Here is a 16375-nt window from a genome sequence, read left to right as displayed (position 1 = left end):
TTAAAAAGTGTTGACATGGATGTGAAGCAATTAAAATACTCATATATTGCCAGTGGGAATGCAAAATGGTATGGAAACTTTGGCAAATGTTCTGGCAGTGTTTTATAAAATTAAACATACATTTACCCTATGACCCAGAAATCCTACGCCTAGGTATTTATTTATAATAAGTGAAACACATGTCCATATAAAGACCTGTAAGCAAGTGTTCATGACATTTTTATTCATAATAGCCAAAAACTGGAAACAACTCAAATTCTGTCAATTGAAGAATGGATATACAAACTATGGTACAACCATTTGATGGGATACTATTCAGCAATAAAATAGAATGAACTGCTTACATGAATGAATCTCAAAAACATACTAAGTGAAAGAAGCCAAACACAGAAAAGCTGTATACTAAATGATTCCATTTAGATGGCATTCTGGAAAAGACAAAACTATAAAGAAAGAAAATAAGCCACTGGTCTCCAGGAGCTGGGAGAGTATAGAGGGAAATGATTATGAAAGAGCTGGAGGAAAATATTTGAGGGGATGGAAAGGCTCTATGTATGGATTGTGGTGATGATTATTACACTATTGTATAAATGTGTCAAAATTGATCAAATCAAACAACTAAAAATGGTGAATTTTACTGGCTGTAAATCATATCTCAATAAACCTAACTTTAAAAAAAAAAAAGAACATGGGGAAAATTTTCTTTTCTAAAAACACACTACAGAAGTAGAGCACCTTAGACACAGCTGAAGAGAGAATTAATTAACCGGAAGTTACAACCGAATAAATTATCTAAAAGGCAGCACATGGATAAACAGATGGTAAGTATGAAAGAAAAAATAAGAACCAAAAGTACCCTCATATATACCTAATCAGCACCCAGAAGACAAACATAACCTACAAGACTCATCAACTTGAGTCTTTCCCTACATGACTCTTCTAACCATAAAGAAAATATATTTTAAAATAAGACATAATTCCCCATATCAACAACTAGAATATATCTAAGAAAAAGCTCCACCAAGAACATGCAAGACATTTACAGAAAAAATTTAAGGTTCAATAAAGAATATTCAAAAATATCTAATTAAATGCAGAGATATGGCATTTCATTTTCTTGAATGATATATCTTATTTTTACAAAATATACATTCTGCCCAAAGGAATTTATAAATCCTATGCAATCAAAATCAAAATCTGTTTAAGGAACTCAATAAATTTATCTTAAAACATACAGAAATAAAGATTTATGAATAAATAAATCACCTTTTAAAAGTACAGTTAAGGGACACCTGTGTGGCTCAGTGGTTGAGTGTCTGCCTTCAGCTCAGGTCATGATCCTGGGGTCCTGGGATTGAGTCTTGCATCAGGCTCCCTACAGGGAGTCTGCTTCTCTCTCTGCCTATGTCTCTCCCTCTCTGTTTGTGTCTCTCATGAATAAATAAATAAAATCTTTTTAAAAAATAAAATAAAAGTAGAGTTAAGAAAGAGTCTTGGCTTAAGACAGTCTCCAATGACATACTTATATATTAACAAAAAATTTTGGTAATATAGGAAAAAAGCACATAAGTAAGCCAGTGGAAGAGAATGAAGAGCTCAGGTCAGACCTACCGATTTGGGCTAAACCTATGTATACATACACACACATATACTTGCATACATACACACACATGGGTATGCTTAAGATTGAATATGTGACAAAAGTGCCACCATGAATCAGTCGGAAAAGAATGGGTCATTAAATCTGAATTTAAACCTGTTACTACATACAAAGGTGGACTTCTGATGGATCAAAGACCTAATATGAAAGATAGTATGAACATAAAATTAATCAAAGAAAATGCATCATAACATTCTTGCGATATGGGGACAAGGATTGACCTTGTAAACAAATTTTCCAAAAGTATAAATCATAAGGCAAACACATGGATAAAACTGATTTCATCAAAATGAAAGATTTCTGTTCTATGTTCGATCTCATGTGAAAGCTTACTAAGATGACAATCGGATAGGAAAAGATACTTGCAATGACTAAAATCAATGAGAGAATGATATCTAGGAATGTCTGTAAATTAACAGGAAAAAAAAAGAAGACGAACTCAAGAGAAAAATGAGGAAAAATATAAACAATATTTTATAAAACAGAAACCCCAAACTAAAAAGTATATGAAGAGATGCTCAAATTCAAAATGCAAATTAAAATAACAATGAAATATCCATTTACATGTATAAGATTGGTGACGTTAGGAAGATGGCCCATGCCACAAGTTAGAGGACATGTGAACACAGAAACACCATGCAATACTGGCAGGAGGTGTTTGGAAGCACCATGTAGACTACTTCATCAAATTAGGAATATGCATCCCTATGAGCCCATGATTCTACCCCAGCTATAGATTCCAAATATGCTCTTATGAAGGTCTATAAGGGGATATTTATGGAGATGTTCATTGTAGCTCTATTTGTGTGGCAAAGAGGTTTTTCTGGGCATCCATTACTGAGAAACTAAAGAAGTAAATTATGATAAAATTACTACAAAGCAGTTAAAAACTATAGATGAAGTATTCCTATATTGCTTATTATAAAAAGAAACAGAATGACCTATATAATACAACATATATGTGTAAATAAAAAATATATTCCTACCAAACAATAACATCTACCTTCCAAGAATACATACTAAGGAAAACATGCTGGAGCAGTTGCCTCTGGAGTATGGGGAGGGCAGTGGGACTATCAGAAATGGGGAATAAATAAATAATTCAAGAGAGGTGCCTTGCATGAATCAATTATGATAATTCACCATGCACCATGAACTAAGAAGCATATTAACTTGACCCTCTGCTCTTGAGGCCTCAAAAAAAAAAAAAACCCCAGAATAATAAGAAGAATTTTCTTTCTTCAAGAAAGAAAATAAATAAGGATTGGAAAGAAAGAAACAAAGCCATCACGGTTTGCAGCATACACTATGAAGTATGTAGAAAACCCAAAGCACCTACAGATAATTAGAATTAGTAAGAGTTTAAGGTTACCAGATTTGAAATAAAAATATAAAAATAGATTTCATTGCTATATACCAGCAGAAAATTGCTCAAAATATATTTTTTGAAAGATGCAATTTAGAACAGTACACAACTGACAACACTTGTCAACATATAGACAGTACCTAAGAATAAATTTAATTAAAATTGTGCAACACTGGGCTCTTTACCTCATTATGTACATAGCATGGCTCTATATGAATTATATATAGCATTGATTTGACAACAATTACCTTGGCCCCCTGAATCTTGTCCTCAGAGCAAGTATCTCCAGCTTCTTCAATGGCACATGTCCAGACCCCTGTTTACCTTACTCTCAAAAACCCTGGCTTGCCGCTATTTCTCTTAAAGTGTATTGACCCAGGGTATACCAAATTCGAGCCTGAAAGTGAGCCAAGGCAGGTTATAGAGGTGATTTTTCTGCCATAGCACTCAGCAATAAGGTGCTGGCAAGGATTTGGCCCTTGGCACAACCTCTTCTGGCCCCAACTTAAAAGTCCCTCTTCAAGACTCTGAAAACAATTGAAAGGTCCTGTCTCCTGACCTTGCATTCTGAGTGAGCCCGCACTCATCCAGCCACCCAGAACTGGCCTTCTGATCCAGACTTCACTCTTTCTTGACCAAAATTGAATTCCCTGGCCTAAGCTACTCAGGTCTGGTCTGACTTCCAGGATCCTTCCTGTGTTGCTTGTATTAAAAACCTCAGCCACAAGTGTTAGCATCTCCTTAATAAAAAGAAAAGGGTGTGTTTTGTACCATGATGAAAGAAGGAGGGAGGAAGGGAGGGAGAGAAGGAAAGAAAGAAGAAAGAAAGAAAGAAAAAGAAAGAAAGAAAGAAAGAAAGAGAAAGAAAGAAAGAAAGAAAGAAAGAAAGAAAGAAAGAAAGAAAGAAAGAAAGAAAGAAAGAAAGAGAAAAAAAGATCAGTGATAGGTAGGTGCAAGGCTAAGCATGGTATTTGCAGCACCCAGGAGAAGGGTACTCCCCACCCCCAGCTTATCCTTTTTCTTTTCCATCCTGACTTCATGGGACACCACAAAAGGCTTCCCATGCACACTCATGTCCTGCCTAGCCCATAAATGAAAGTCCACATGACAGCATTAGAAGTGGCTGTCCCTCTGACCTCAACATGTGCAACACAACCTCTCAGGCCCTGGAAGCAGGCTGGAGCCCTGTGAAGAGAATATTCCTAGACGCTGAGGCTCAGGGCATGGTCCAGATGAGAACACAGCAGGAGTGGGTTGGCAGGGGCCCAGCTATCTGTCTATAAGGGGTCCTACACAGAATGGCCCAGGGTGGCAGGGCAACCACCATGAGAACGGCTCCCCAGAGGAGTAACTCTTTGGCTGAATCTTCAGGGTTGGGCAGAACCTTGCTCATTCTAGACAGGAAAGAAAACCTGGGGCAAAGCAGTGATGGTACAAGAGAGTCAAGGAACCCTAGGTGCTGCCAACAACTGTATGCAGAGCAAGTGTCATTGGTGGGGGTGTAGGTGAGGGGCAGAGCCGGGAGTAAATGGCCAGGAGAGCAAAGGCCAGATCAGGCCTGAGAGGCCATCCTTGGATTCTGTCTAGAAAGCAGTGCAGAAGCATGACTAATTTTAGGCTAAGGGGCAATGTGATGGATCTGTATTTTAAAGAGGCAGCACCCTGCCATGGAGGAAGATAATGGAATAGAAAATGAACAAGAACAAAAGATAATGGCTAGGAAAATATAGCCTGCTGAAAGCAGATGTTGTAGGGGGCAGCCAGAGAAATCAGGGGTCAGTGGGCGGGTGGGAGGCAGCCTATGGGAGGACAGTGCACAGTGTAGACTTCAGACCTGCACTGAATGCAAGTTCTCCTTCTGGAGGAAGCCAGCAATGTTGACGTTCCTGGGCCTCGGTTTCTCTCCTCTCTAAAATAGCACAGCAATCTACTGAGAGAATTAAAGTGAGTTCACAGAATATAAATTGCAAAGGCAGACCTTACTCACTGGAGGTGGCCGGACTTGGACACTCTCCCCAGAAGACTTTTGGAGAGCAATAGGTACAGCAGGAAAGGCTGGGGGGGAAAGCATCAGTTATTTCCAATTTTGCCAAGGTCCTTGGCCAAGTGACCCAAAGAAGGAAATGGAAAGAAAGACAAGTTGAAGTTTTATGAAACTGTAGAGACCCAGACAGGTCTTGGGAAGGTGTTGCATGCTTCTCTGACAAGTACTCTGGCAACTGCTAGTAGCAAAACAGGAATAGCTTGAATTTATTTTTTCTAAAGATTTTATCTATTTATTCATGAGAGAGAGAGACATAGGCAGAGGGAGAAGCAGGCTCCCTGCAAGGAGCCCAATGCAGAACACGATCCCAGGATCCTGGGATCATGACCTGAGCCAAAGGTAGACGCTCGACCACTGAGCCACCCGGGCATCCCAGAACAGCTTTATTAAGAGCATAATTTTTTTATTAAGGTTTTGTTTTAATTCCAGTTACTTAACACAGAGTATAATATTAGTTTCAGGTGTACAAAATAGTGATTCAACACTTCTATATATCACCTGGTGCTCATCACAACAAGTGCACGCTTTCATACTGATCACTTATTTCCCCCAACCCCCCACCCACCTCCCCTCTGGCACCCATCAGTTTGTTGGGTCCAGAGTGAAGAGTCTGTGAAGAGTCTGTTTCTTAGTTTGTCTCTCTCATTTTTTTTCTTTCCTTGTTTGTTTTGTTTCTTAAATTCCCCATCTGACTGAACTCATAGGGTATTTGTCTTTCTCTCATTCATTTCACTTAGCATTTTATCCTCTAACTCCATCCATACCATTTCATTCTTTATGGCTGAATAATATTCCATTATATATCTATACACAATTACTGGAGTGTAGGGTAGTTTTATTGCATAAAAGAGGGGTTTTGAGGAACCCCTGTACTGTTTTCCACAGTGGCTACACCAGTTTTCATTCCCACCAACAGTGCAAGAGGGTTCCCCTGTCTCCACATCCTTGCCAACATTTGTTCCTTGTATTTTTATTTTAGTCATTTGAACAGGTGTAAGGTGATATCACATTGCGGTTTCAATCTGCACTTCTCTTATGATGAGTAATGTTGAGCATCTTGTCATGTGTTTCTTGGTCATCTGGATGTGTGATTGGAGAAATGTCTGTTCATGTCTTCTGTTCATTTTTTAATGGAGTTATTTGGGGTGTTGAGTTGTATTGGTTCTTTATATATTTTGGATACTAGCCCTTTATCAGAAATGTCATTTGCAAATATCTTCTCCCATTGGATAGGTTTCCCTTTAGTTTTGTTGATTTTTTCCTTCACAGGAAAAGCAGAAAAGCAGAAGCTTTTTATTTTCATGTAGTTCCAATAGTTTATTTTTGCTTTTATCTCCCTAGCCTCAGGAGACATATCTAGAAAAATGTTGCCATGGCCAATGTCTGAGGGATTACTTACCGCCTGTGATCTCTTCTAGGATTTTTATGGTTTTCTATCTCACATTTAGGTTTTTCATCTCTTTTTAATTTATTTTTTACATGTGATGTAAGTGGTATAATTTCATTCTTTCATATGTTGCTGTCCAGTTTTCTCAACACCATTTGTTGAAGAACCTTTTTTCCATTGCATATTATTTCCTGGTTTGTCTAAGATTAATTGACCATATAATTATGGGATTATTTCTGGGCTTTCTATTCTGTTCCATTGATCTGTGTCTATTTTTATGCCAGTACCATACTGTTTTGATCACTACAGCTTTGTAATATAACTTGAAGTCAGGAATTGTAATGCCTCCAGTTTTTTTATTTTTCAAGACTGATTTAGCTATTTGGAGTCTTCTGTGTTTTCATACAAATTTAGGACAATTTGTTCTAATTCTGTGAAAAATGCTGTTGTATTTTGGTAGGGATCACATTAAATCTGTAGACTGCTTTGGGTAGTATAGACATTTTATCAATATTTGCTCTTCTAATCCATAAGCATGGAATATCTTTCCATTTCTTTGTGTCGTTTTCAATTTCTTTCATCAGTGTTTTATAGTTTTCAGAGTATAGCTCTTTCATCTCTTAAGTTTATTCCTAGGTCTCTTATTATTTTTGGTACAATTCTAAACGGGACTGCTTTAATTTCTTTCTGCTGCTTCCTTATTGATGTGTGAAAACACAACAGATTTCTGTACATTGATTTTGTATCCTGTGACTTTACTGAATTCATTTATCAGTTCTAGTAGTTTTATGGTGAAGCCTACAGTCTTTCTAATCTGGATGACTTTTATTTCTTTTTGTTGTCTGCTTGCTATGGCTAGGACTTCTTTTTTTTTTTAATTTTTATTTATTTATGATAGTCACAGAGAGAGAGAGAGAGAGAGAGAGAGAGGCACAGGCACAGGCAGAGGGAGAAGCAGGCTCCATGCACCGGGAGCCCGACGTGGGATTCGATCCCGGGTCTCCAGGATCGTGCCCTGGGCCAAAGGCAGGCGCCAAACCGCTGCGCCACCCAGGGATCCCCAAGGACTTCAAGTGCTATGTTGAATAATAAAAGTGGGGAGAATAGACATCCCTGTCTTGTTCCTGACCTTAGGGGAAAAGCTCTGTTTTTCCCCATTGAGTATGATGTTAGCTGTGGGTTTGTCAAAAATGGTCTTTATTATGTTGAAGTATGTTCCCTCTAGCCCTATTTTGTTGAGGGTTTTTTTATCATGAATGGAGTTGTATTCTGTCCATTGCTTTTTCTGCATCTATTGAAATGATCATATGAATTTTATCCTTTCTAAGAGAATAATTTTGTGAGCCTTGGAGAACCACCTTGGGGGCCAACAGTGACCTCCAGCTCACCCACCCCCATCAAGAAACATACTTCCAGGGCATTGAAATAGGCCACATTCTTGGAGTTTCTCCCAAGCAGGCTTTTCAAGGAGCTGTTCCCATAAAAATGACTGGAGCTAGAGCCTCAGTTTCCTGGTGAACCAAGGAGCCAATAATTCACAATGACCAGGACACATAAAACAGGACAGTTTCGGGCAGCCCTGGTGGCTCAGCGGTTTAGCGCCGCCTACAGCTCAGGGTGTGATCCTGGAGACCCGGGATCAAGTCCCACGTCAGGCTCCCTGCATGGAGCCTGCTTCTCCCTCTGCCTGTGTCTCTGCCTCTCTCTCTCTCTCTCCTCTCTGTGTATTCTCATGAATAAATAAATAAAAATCTTAAAAAAAAAAACCAGGACAATTTCAAGGAAGGTGCTGGTAAGAACTGGCAGCAATGATACAGGCAGTTGGAGAGGAAATGGAAATCCACCAGCTGGCTCAGCAATTTATCAATTGTCCTTTTAAGCCTCTACATACACAATGCCTTCATCAAGAAATAACATTTATTGGATGGACAACAGATAATGAAATCCCATTATATCGAAATCAATTAATCATCAATCTACAGTAATTTATTTTGGGCTAAGGTAAAACTTGCCCTTAACCTATGGCAACTGGGCTTCCTCGCCATCTGGTAATTGGGATAGCAATTGGGATAGACACGGAAAACCATCTCACACAGGTGCGCCCTCCTTGACATTTTTATCATATGTACCAAACACACATTCTCTCTCTCTCTCTCTTTTTACCTGATGGAGTAACACCTAAGGCAAAATTAACTTTAAAATAATATGCTTCTTCCACTGCCACCCAATTTATTAGTAAAGTCCTTTTCTTTTTTCTTTTTTTCTTTTTTTGCAACTGAGATAAACCCTTTTATTTATTTATGCTTCTCCATTTTGTTTAAAACAACAACCACCTTAATATAACTGACAGCCCTTCCCCCTCCCCCTTCCTCAGGCTAGGGGGTGGGGAGCGGGGAAATGGCCCCCAGGGGTGGAGCTGACCATAAGAGCCCCTCGGGGAGGTGATGGAGCCCAAATCTCCTGCCCAGGGGATGGGGCACCTGTAGCGTATGAACTGGGGAGTTAACAGGGCTCTTGAACCTCTTCTTGTACCAACCTATATGCCCTTGGCCATCAAGGGTCAGGAAGCACGTGGGGGAGGGGATTCCTACCGCTCCTCTATGTCCCGGCCCAGCCCCAATTTCACGCACTAGTGGCTGGGGAGCAAGAAGAGTGGAGAGAGAGCGGGGTAGGGTGTCTCACACGAAGGAGTACTAATTATTAATGGCTCTGGGATGGCCCCCTTCTTCTCCATCGCCCCCCAGTGTAACTGCCGGAGCTGCACCATCGGGGTGGCTCTGGGCCCCACTGGATCCAGCGCCTCCCTGGGCCTCCGGGCCTGGTGCTACGGCCTCTTGCAGCTCAACCGCGGGGACCAGCTCCTCCTGGACCCCTCCACGGCCCACTTTCTCTCTCTCTTGCCTCTCTTTGGCTGCTGCAACTGCTGCTGCCGCCACTTCTGGTGCCCCCGATGCCTCTTCTGCCCCAAGATGTGGGGGACCTGTCCATGAAGGAGGTTCAGGGGCTTGGGGTGGGTCATGGGAGGTGTTCGGTTACACAGTCCCTCGCTCCGAAGGGCGTGAGGGTGGAGGAGGCATCGGGGTAGCATCCATCTCCCTCGTACACCCCTGCCCGGTTCCCGGCCTGCTCCCAGCCTCCTCACTTCTTGGGTGCAGGGGCATCTCCTCCCCTGCAGACCTGCTCTGCTCACCGTGCTGGGAGGACACGACATAGCTGACAAGAACAACGTCACTGGAGCCTCCAACTCCAGATGGATGGGGTGCACCCGGAAATGCTCAAGCACATCGAAAATGGACTGGAGCCACAAGTGCTGGACCCGGCACTGACCCTCCTCGCTCAGCGACAGGCGCAGGTGCTTGGCCTTGCCCTGGAAGTTGAAAGTGAGGACGGACTCGCCCCGCCTTGTCTCACTCTGCAGTACCAGGACACAGAGGGAGCCAGTGTCTCCGGCCAGCACCAGCTGCATGGCCTTGAGTCGAAAGAGCATCCCATGGAACCAAGGGTACCCGGGAGGGGCTGGTCCCCTTCACCTACCTCTGACTCCCCCTGGAAAAGCAATGATCCTCCGGTACCTGTGGCTGTCTCCGGAGTGTCCAGGGGTGGGTAGGGGGCCGAGAGGAGATGAACTATGCCCACTGGGGGACCCTCTTCAATGGGGATGTGGTGAGGGGCAACACTGGGGGGAGCAGTTCCATTGAGTCAAAGTGGGAGGCAGCGATGGAGGCAGAGCTGGGGGAGATGGATGCTGAAGGGTGGTCGGAAAGACCCCCATAGGCCCCCTGCAACAGGCAGTCATTGCTCTCACTGGGTCCAGCAGCAGATCCTGGCAGATTCTCTGAGTGAATGAGACAGGGCAGCTCCAGGCTGTCTGTGTTCTCCCATGTGAGGAATGAGGTCCCAGGGGCCACGGGGAGGGTCACAGTGTGGGGACTGGTGGAAGGGCAGCGTCCTGGGCTCAGGCATTCTTGGATGTCAGACACCCAGGCCTTCACATGTAGAGCATTGGCTGTCTCCAGGGTGTACTCCGAGGGGCCTTCCACCTAACCACAAACGTGTTCTCCCGGTCAGGCATCTCCAGGGCTGTTGTCTGCACGTCCATGATGGTAGAGCAGAGAATGCTGAGTCAAGGCCGAGATGCCTTAGGTGGTACAAAGAACTCCAGACAACTTCCTCCTCCTCCTCCTTCACTTCGGAACAGTAAGCGACACTTCTGCCACTGAGGCTGCCCTCCTCCCGCTGAGGTAGGCCCAGCTGCCCCTCCTCCCCGGCCCATGCCGGCTGGGTCAGGGGCTGCCTCTTCGGCCCCCATGAAACTCAGCAGCTCTTCCCTCTGCACCATCCCTGCTGTGTCCTTCAAGGTGCCCCCTCCCCGACTGAGTCTCAGCCTCTCAAATCGGTGAGTCCATCTGTCTCCAGGGGATGTTCTGTCACTAACCAGTCCCCTGCCAATGGTCCCAGCCCCACCAGAGGAGTTGAAGTTCCTGTTTCCACCCATGATTGGGGGGCCGGATGAGGTCTCGAGGGGCCCAGCAGGGGAGGGGAGATCAACAGTCCCCCACCACTGTAGGATGCCACGGACTGAACTGTGAACCTCTTTTTTTTTTCTCTGTTGTCTTGTTATTCACCATGGCAGAAATGGTAAACACAGCACACATACTACCTCTTATCCTGCCTAAGCCCCCTGCAGACATGACTAGCCAATCAGAGCTGAAGGATCCTCCTCAATTCCGTGCTCCAAAAGAAGCAAGTCATTCTAAATGTTCCTTTTTCCGAAATAACAAATGTGCTGTCCTCCTTCCAATGAGAAAACATCTAATCTGTGCCCAAGGCCCTAGGAGCTGAAGGTATTTATTCAGCAGAAATACACTTTCTGTTCCAGAAAGAACTGGCAAAGCAGGTGGTAGAACCAGGCTTTCTGGGGTGGCTGGTAGAGGAGAGGAAGGATTCCCTGATGCCCACTCAACTGAGAGCCAGCCTAGTATAGGGGTTAAGCACATGGCTTTGAGTTCAAATCCTACCTCTCTTCTACCTACTGTGTGTCCTTAACATCTTTGTGCCTTGGTTTTCTCATCTATAAAATGGTACCAACAACACCTGCCTCACACCATTGTGAGAATTAAATGAGATAACCTATGAAAAGTCCCTCGTGCATAATACTATGTACAACACATATTGCTTTTTTGCTGCTATAATTCCTGTTATCAGACAGTGTGTAAGTAACACAAAATTCAGACAAAGTCACCAGTTACCTTGCAGGGAGTCCAGAGGCAGAGAGTTGCAGGCACAACTGGTCATATCCCAGCTACTTTCATCATTTTGAGTTTCCATGAGGTCAACAATTTTTTCCCACTGTTACAAGGCACCCCTGCAGTTCCAGATATCATGTGGCCGCTAGCAAAAAAAAGAGGAGGGGGTGCACTGCCAGCAAAGGAGACCAAAGAAGACAGCTGGTGGGATGCAATCAATAGAGTATGGCTCAGACTGAAGTCAGCGGGGACAGGAAAGATGTGCTTGCAGGTGTGCAGGCTCATACATGGACTCCATATGCTTATGTTTGGTTCACCTGCATGCCTTCCAGGCATCATGGGACAAAGCAGAGGGGTTGTGCCATGGTGACCACCCATCTGGCCCTGGGTGCAATTTGTATGATCTTGTCTCCACCTAGGACTCTCCATTGCATATCAAAGCCCTCAGTTGGGTTTAACCAGGTTACTTTGCTCTTGAGTAACTAGTGCTTTGAGGAATTTATAGGTTGTGATTCATCAGATGCTGGAACTTGTTCATTGGAAGCAGAATTTCCTCTAGGTGCTGCATCATATGTAAGTAGAGTTGCCTAAAACCACATATATACAAACTGTGACAGAATACAAGTAGGCAGACTTCTTGCGTGGACTGTAAAATGGTTTAGAAGCAGAAGGGCCCAGAAATCTTTTAAGCAGCAGTGCTTTGGAGAAAACGACTCTTACTTGGATTTATCTAAAACTCCACAGGTTTGAGAATAAGACTTAAGTCTATCTTCTGGCTCCTACTATTGTGTGACCTTAGAAAAGTTGCTTAAAGTCCCTGAAAGACGGTTCAGTTTCACAGTCTTTAAAACAGGTACGTAAGACCTACTTCTGAGATTTACCGGAGAGATGAGTCAGGTAAACATAAACCGCCTGGCAAAACGGCTGGCATTAAGAAACTATTGATGCAGTGGGTTGAATGGTGGCCCCCCAAAAATGTGTCCACTTAGAACCTGTAAATGTGACCTTATCTGAAGAAAGGGTCTCTGCAGATGTAATTAAGTTTCTCAGGGTGAGAGCCCTCCAGATTATCCAGGTGGACCATGAACCCCATGACGAGTGTCCATATAAGAGAAGGGCAGATGGAAATTTGGAGAAGGCCATGTGACCACAGGGTGATGCATCACTGAGGTGATGCAGATACAGGAATGCCACCAGCTCCCCGAAGCTGGCAGAGGCAAGAGACAGTTCTCCCCTAGAGCCTTGGGAGGGAGCATGGCCCTGCTGATACCTTGGTTTTTGGCCTCCCAAACTGTGAGAGAGAGAGAGAGAAAAAAAAAAGCCCTATTGTTTGAAGCCACTAAATTTGTGGGAATCTGTTACAGAGCCTTGGGGAATGCACACTGCCCAGTAAGCTCCAGGAGAGGAGAGGCTGCATCTCAGTTTTTCCTGCTGTATCTCCAGCAACAAGCGCATTCATCCATTTTGTTTTGTTTTGTTTGGACTTTGCTTTGTTCTGGTCTTTCGGTTGTGTGACAAAATCTATACCGGATTTCCTGAATGAGCTGATGCAACACCACCTCAGGTAGAAAGGGTTTACAGAATGAAAAGGACAACAGATTATTTCTCACTCACTGTGCCCTCCCCACGCCCACTGTCCGGCCTGGGTGGGGTCTGGAGGGCTTCTGCTTTGTGGGGTCCACCCTCTGGGTGAGTTACTTCTGCCACATGGCAAAGACTCGAACCCCTGGCCTGGGACCGGGCGATGCTCGGTGCACCAGGATTAGGAATGAAGCAGACACCAGAGGGTATCAGAACTCCCTTCGGTGGGTATGAATCCAGCCATCTCTGGGCCTCCACATTTTAACAATTGCTGAGAACCCTGGTCTGAGCTGACAGTGAATGAGACAATCGCCAGGCCTGGGTGTCTGCTATCTAGCCGTCCAAACCTCGGCCCTGACCCCACAGATGCCTCCACGAGGAGGCTATGGATGGTAAAAAGTGCCGTGTACAGGTGTCATTGTATTTTTTTTTTCCTCTTGGGCCACCACTCCCTCCCACCACGAGATTCATAGGCACTCAGGCCCCAAGAGCCCATTAACCTTCGATGCTCCACAGGGTCCGATGTAAAGAGCTCTGGATCGATGCGGTCAAGCAAACAGTTTCTCAGAAGTCTATAACAAAAAGCAGCCGGCTGGCAGCCAGCACGAGACACAGAGGCTCGTCTTTGTGGATGGCTGGAGGGGGCCTGGGACACTGTCATTTTTTGAACAGGCCTCAGAGTGAAAATGGATTTTTTTACCTGCCGCCAGAGCCACTGGTTAGCAAACACAGCTCTTCCAGGAAAACAAATACACAGCTGGGATACTCATTTTTCTTCTGTGACTAAATATTGGGAGCTCAGCTGAAAAAGATTTCAAATACAGAAGCTCTTTAGAATTCCCTCCCTCTCTCCCTCTCTCCCTTTCTTCCCCTTCCCTCCTGCTCCCCTGCCCCTTGATGGAGCCGTAACAACTGCTATTTCATCTTAAATATCTATAGCAGCAAATGTAGGTCACTGATCTTAGAAGTGGCCTAGTTTCCCAGCCCTGAATAGAAACCTTTCCCCGGGTTGAGGGTTGTTTTTTTTTTTTTTTTTCCTAGGTTTGTGGCTAATAAAAGTGTAACCTGCTCAGACAGGCCAAACACACTGAGTTCTGGTCTCCTCTTCACACAGCTGCGCACCAAGGAGTTTGGAAGGACAGCCCACAGGACTTGCAGCCTGAGGAATGTCCAAGGCCACTGCTTTCCTTGCAAGAGACACGAGGGCCAGAACGTGGCTCTGAGAACACAGGCGGTAGGGCCTCACGAGGAGAGTGTGGGCCCCTTCTGCTCGACCAGGTGAGCAAGGACAGGGCAGCCAGGATTTGTCAGATGCCCACTTGTGCTGGACACCTGCACTCTTCACATTGCACCCTTGTCGGGGTTAGCTCTGGGTTCTTGCCTTGATTGCTTGCATTTTTTCCCTTCCTTCTTTCCTTCCTCCTTCCTTCCTTTCTTTGTTTTTAATCCAAATTCATTGCAGATAATTAGAAAGCACAAATGAACAAAAAGAAAAACTAAAAATATCCATAATGCTATTAGAGAAAAACCCTGGCCACATGTCTTTGTGTATCTTTCCAGTTATTTTTCTATACATGTATACCCGATATAGACTTATTTTCAACAAAATTAGGTTCATAATATTCTGTGACCTGGTTCTCTCTCTTATGTTGTAAATGTAAACTCTTCCTGGTTAATTCACCTGTGTGGGTGTGTGAGCGTGTGTGACCTTGGATGTTTTTTCCTTAAAATTATTCACAGAATTTTATAAAATGAAATCTAATCTGAGAGATAGCTTATCAGTTTATTTAGATTATTTTATTTAGGGTGTGAAAACACCCCTAATACCGTCATGTAGCCTTACCTCCCCTCCCCAACATCCTACCCCCCCAATGCTGATTTCCCCAAGTAACCACTTTTACCAATTTAATGGACTAAAGGATTCTAGCCAGATGTTTGTTCCTGCATTCATACAGAACTAAAGATACATGCATGTCTACATTCTTTAATGGGAATATGCCATCTTTGTTTTTGCAACTTGTCTTTTTCACTGAACAATATGGCATGGACACCTTCATGTCAGCTCAAACATGAGATCGAGCACATTCTTTTTAGTGGATGCACCAGACTCGGTTAGGAACGTATTAGAATATGTTGAACCACTCCCCACTGAAGGGGATTTAGGACTTTTTGTGGTTTCCCATCTTAAATCATGCTTGTAGATACTCATAAACATACCCCTGTAAGACAGGGACCTGCTAGAAATGCTACATCATGGACAGGAGACATGTGACATTTTGACTGATCCTGCCAGATAACCCTCCCAAAGATGACACTTTACTCCCAGACCAACACATATTAAAATTTCCATTTCCTCACACATCTTCAACACATCAAATCTTTTAATTTGCCAGTAATATATAAAAATATACTTCATTTATAATAGCTATACTGTACTTCACTTTATGATAATACCATAATTACTTTATCAACTCTCTCTTTGGGGCCATTGAGGTGTTTGTGACTATATGTTGGAATAAACATCTTTGCACATCTATCTTTCTAGTTCCCTGGTTTCCTTTCTATGTTACATATTCACACGTCAACTTCTAAGCTAAGGAGTGTTCTCAAGGCCCCGAGATGTACTGCCAATTTTTTTTTAAGTTTGCTAAATGAAGTGTACACCAATATGTTAAATATTTTGCCCCGTGTCACAAGAGAGGAATCCATCCCAGATGTGTGTGTCCCTGAGTCAGAACCTCTGTGTGTCCAGGCTCTCCCTGAAATAATCCAGGTATCTGAAATAATCCTGGTGCTCCATGCCAGCATATGTACCAGGGCACTAAGCCACTGAATATTGGGTAGAAAAAGGTATTCCTTTCCAATTCTCTTTCACTCTTTCTTATCTGATTAATGAGAGATTCTCAATCGGTACTTCTTAACACTGATTGAGAGATTCTCAATCGGTCCCTTTTTAGAAAAGAAGGAACAGGCTTCGTGCTCATGTCTTTGGCTATTCACAGTATCTAGCCTGATACAAAGATCGATTTCAATGTATTTGCAGTTCTTTTCTCTGAAGCAAGTTATACTGGTTTTCCATTACTGAAAGTGA

General features: G+C 43.5%; 1 pseudogene; it reads right to left on the bottom strand.

Annotated features, from left to right (window-relative positions):
- Positions 1-9457: 9457 nt before the first annotated feature.
- LOC112923008 (SH2B adapter protein 1-like) lies at positions 9458-10943 on the bottom strand (annotated as a pseudogene).
- Positions 10944-16375: the final 5432 nt, after the last annotated feature.

This window comes from Vulpes vulpes, chromosome 14 (genome assembly GCF_048418805.1).
Source record: "Vulpes vulpes isolate BD-2025 chromosome 14, VulVul3, whole genome shotgun sequence".
Taxonomy (NCBI): domain Eukaryota; kingdom Metazoa; phylum Chordata; class Mammalia; order Carnivora; family Canidae; genus Vulpes; species Vulpes vulpes.
Note: the sequence above shows the minus strand (reverse complement) of the source record. Positions and strands in the feature narration are given on the sequence as shown.